The sequence below is a fragment of the Dipodomys spectabilis genome, unplaced genomic scaffold (assembly GCF_019054845.1).
Source record: "Dipodomys spectabilis isolate Male_0828 unplaced genomic scaffold, ASM1905484v1 ptg000152l, whole genome shotgun sequence".
In the NCBI taxonomy this organism is placed as follows: Eukaryota; Metazoa; Chordata; class Mammalia; order Rodentia; family Heteromyidae; genus Dipodomys; species Dipodomys spectabilis.
Window position 1 is genome coordinate 2,218,752 of NW_024870829.1, and position 4,609 is coordinate 2,223,360.

At 37.9% G+C, this 4,609-nt stretch overlaps 1 pseudogene; it reads left to right on the forward strand.

The window, feature by feature from the left end:
• The first annotated feature begins 3,474 nt into the window (after window positions 1-3,474).
• Window positions 3,475-4,400, forward strand: LOC122118433 (annotated as a pseudogene).
• The last annotated feature ends 209 nt before the right edge of the window (window positions 4,401-4,609 follow it).

Consider the following 4,609-nt stretch of genomic DNA (forward strand, 5'->3'; position numbering starts at 1 on the left):
ACAATAAATCAAAGAAAGCTTGGACAAACGGGATTCAATGAAAATCCAGAGCTTCTGCATTGCAAAGGACATAGCAAGCAATATCAATAGAAAACGCATGAATTGGGAGAAAATCTTCACTAGCCATATAATGGACAAGGGCTTCATATCTAAAATAAACTTAGAACTCAAAAAATTAAATCCTTTAGTTTTGTACAAGTGATTAACTAATTTTTCCATCACCATTTACTGAAGAGGCTGTCTTTCTTCCATTCTAATTTTTAGCTCCCTTATCAAAGATTAGATGGCCATAGGTTCATTTCTGGGTTTTCAATTCTATTCCATTGGTCCTGAGGTCTGTACTTGTGCCAGTACCAAGATGATTTGATTACTATGGCTTTGTAGTAGAGTTTGAAATTTGGTATTGATATTCCTCCAGCGCTTTTCTATTAAGGATCGTTTTTGCTATTCGGGGTCTTTTATTGCTCCATATGAATTTTTGGATTGCCTCTATTTCCTTGAAGAATGAGGTTGGAATATTGACAGGTGTCTTATTGAATTTGTAGATAGCCTTGGGAAGTATTGCCATTTTCACGATTTTGATCCTCCCAGTCCAGGAGCATGGGAGGTTTTTCTACTTTGAAAGTTCTGTTTTGATTTCCTTTTCCAGGTTTTTACTGTGAGACAAGCAGAAACAGTCAGATAAGTTGATTTTAAGTGAAATGAGCCCCAAGATAAGGACTCAAATGGTTTATCTTTCTTGCTATGTTTCTAACATATTTATAAGAGGATTTTTTTGTTTCTTTCTATGTCCCTCCCCCACGGTATAACCCCTGTTTTCACTGTATTTGATGTTGGTATAATTTGGGGAGGGGAAGGGAAAAAATTGTTTAAATGGGGATACAGGAGGACCCATTGCAACAATGAAAATGTACAAGATGCTACAGTGACAAACACACTTTACAAAATTGGTGAGGATTGGTGTTGGGGTTGGCGGGGCCTAGGGGAGGAGGTATTGTGGTTTGGGATGGTAAAGGGAAACAAAGGAGGAGGCAACAATGCTTGATAAGAAATGTACTCATTACATTGCTCATGTAATTGTAACCTGTCTGTACGATATTTTCATGATACAAAAGTTATTAATAAAAAAATTGAATCGTCCAACAATAAATCCTCAAAGAAACAACCTCCTGGTTATCAAGAAGGCTAAAGAATTAAAGAGAGACTTCTCTGAACAAAAAATACGAATGGCCAAAAGACACTTGAAGAAATGCTCAATTTCTATAGCCATAAAAGAAATGCAAATCAATACAACATTGAGATTGCACCTCACCCCAGTTAGAATGGCTATAATCAAGAAAACTAATAACAACAGATGCTGAAGGGGATGTGGCCCAAATGGAACCTTACTACATTGTTGGTAGGAATGTAAACTTGTTCAACCAATTTTGAAACAAAAGACTCCACATAGAACTCTCCGATAACCCAGCAATCCTACTTTTGGGCATCTACCCAAATGATCACAAACAAGACCATACTAATGCTACCAGCACAACCATGTTTATTGAAGCATTATTTACCATAGCTAAGGTAAAGAACCAGATTCTCCTAAGTAGATGAATGGATAAAGAAAATATTATCTATATCTATATCTATCTATCTATCTATCTATCTATCTATCTATCTATCTATCTATCTATCTATCTATCTATCAATCTATATCTATATCTATATATATCTATATATCTATATCTATATCTATATCTATACCTATATATATATATATATATATATATATATATATATATATATATATATACCTACAATGGAATTCTATGCCTCCATCAGAAAGAATGACATAGGCCCATTTGTTGTGAAATGGTAAGACTTGGAAAAAAAATTAAGTGAATTAAGCCAGGCCCAAAGAAACATATGTCCCATTGTTTCCCTTATTTGCCATAACTAGTATAAGTTTTGGACAAGCAGAAAAGATCAAAAGCTATGTATATATGATCATATAAGATGATGTTTAGTGAAATGAACCCCGAGATAGTGACACAACTTGTTTTTCCTTTCTTGCTATTGTTTTTAATATATCTAAAATGTACTATGTGATTTTTATTGTTTCTCTACTGTGTCTTTCCTCCATGGTATAATCCCTGCTTTCACTGTATTTGACATGGGTGCCTGAATCTTGTGTATACATTTTTCTAATTTGGGGAATGGAAGGGAAATAACAAAATGCTGAAACAAGGATACAGATTGACCTATTTTAACAATAACATGTACAAGACACTATGTTGAAAATGAACTTTACAATTTGGGGGGTGATGGGGGATTTGGGGAGGTGGGGAGTGAAGGGATGGTATGGGCAAAACAAAGGCATAGGTAACAATGCTCTATAGGAAATGTACACATTACCTTACTCTTGTAACTGTAACCCCTCTGTATACTATTTTTAACAATAAAAATATAAAAAATGCCTGAGTAACATTAATTTCATTATGTTACCCAACCTGTATACATACGTGCAAATAATTTGGAGAAGGATAAGACCCAGTTGATACAGAATAGGGGTAAAGTAACACTTTGTCGTCCTTCCTCTGAATTTCACTAAATTCAGTGCCTTTCAATAAATTCAGACTATGACAAAAATTCCTGTATTTTAAGGAGGGATCCCAGTAACCATGAGTGAGCAAGTAGGAAGAAATGAAACAAGAAAAGTGGAAAGCCTACACAAGAGTACATTTCCAAAATGATCATCACTGGGAACACATGGGAACTGGTTCTACTGGGAATTTCTAAGGATCCACAGAAAATGTAACTTAAAAATATCCGATTGTCAAAATATAGGAATATATATCCACATGTCCAAAAGCTAAAGATGTCAGATCATTTTCCACAGTGCCCAATTCAGTGTTTCTGCATCACCAGCTATGTTGACTTGTCAGCATTTTGTCAGTGCTTATATTTCAGAAAGGGATATTGGAAAGCAATGGAAGAAGGAGCGTGGGCCAAGAACTGAGAATCTCCTGGGTACAGATTCTGACCTTTGGAGGTTGCTATTTTCAGTGCCCCCACCCGCGATGATACTTAGCCATTCACACAAAGTCACAACAGGTTTGAAAATGGTTCAGAACAGGCATCTGCATAGGAGTTCATAAAGAGCTCCATTGACATGACCAAAATAGACTCCTGTCCTCAATGCCTGGCCAAATTCTCAGACTAAAAGATGCTTCCTTTGTTAAATATTGTAGCATATCCTGCCATTACAGATAGCAGAGCTCTGGAGCTTGGGCGAATGGAGGAGACACAGGAGCAGGCAGTGGAGCATTGCAGAGAGCCAGGGTGAGGGGGCGGAATTAGGGGCAGTGCCCAGCCCACCAGGGCCCCTAGAAGTACCAGGGGAACCGGTGGCAGTGTGTGCATGTGGCCTGTGGGCAGATGTGGTGCAGGAGTAGCATGGAGCAGTAGCCCATTTGGGCATGTGGCATCATGGACATGAATGTGTTCACCAAGAACCTGGACCAGGGGATTGAACAGCTGAATGAGTGCAAGCAGCTAACCGAGTCCCAGGTCAAGAGTCCCTGTGAGAAGACTAAAGAAATCCTTACAAAAGAATCCCATTTATAAGAGGTTCCACAGTCATTTCTGTGGAGATGTGCATGAGCAATTTCAGTCTCATGGAACTGTTTAGAGTTGGTGGAAAAATCACCAGATACAAATTACTTGTTTATGTTGACAAAGGGTATTATTTACTTGAAACAGTCACACTGCTTGTAGTTCTGAAGGTACATTACCATGAATGGTTCACCATTCTTTGAGGAAATCATAAGAGCACACAACTGTATGATTTCTATGATGAGTGTTTAGGGAAATATGGAAATGCAAATGTTTGGAAATACTTTACAGATCTTTTTGGCTCTTCATCTCACTGCCTTGGTGGATGGGCATTCCTTATGTCTACATGGTGTTCTCTCACCATTCATAGAAACACTGGATCACATCGGAGCACTTGATCTCCAGGAAGTTCCCCTTCAGGGTCTGTGACTTGCTGTGGTCAGATCCAGATGATGGTAGTGGTTGGGGTATATTTCCCTGAGGAGCTGGTTTCACCTTTGGGCAGGATATTTCTGAGACATTTAATCATGCCAATAAATGGTCTGACATTGGTGTGGCATAAGTTGGTGATGGAGAGATAAAACTGGTGCCATGACCAGAATGTAGTAACAAATTTCAGTGCTACTAACTATTGTTATCTTTGTGGTAACCAATTTGCAATCATGAAACTTAATGGCACTCTAAAATATTCTTTCTTGAAATTTGACCCAGCACTTTCTAGAGGTGAGCTACATATGATATGTCATACCCCAGATTACTTCCATGGTATCTCAAGTTTCAGAGTGCACATCTATGTTTAGAGACATGCTCCCAGCAACAGAACCAGATCCCACAGCTGAATCCATAGTCTGAACATCCTCTTCCTCATTTTCTCAAGCAAGGATTTTTTGGAGATATTTCATGTTTGATTTTTCTTGTTCTTTAAGGTGAACTATTGGATGTTAAGTAAGATGCTCAGCTTTCTCAGATCTTTCTTTTTTTCCAACAAGGTCTTGGATTTGGTAATATA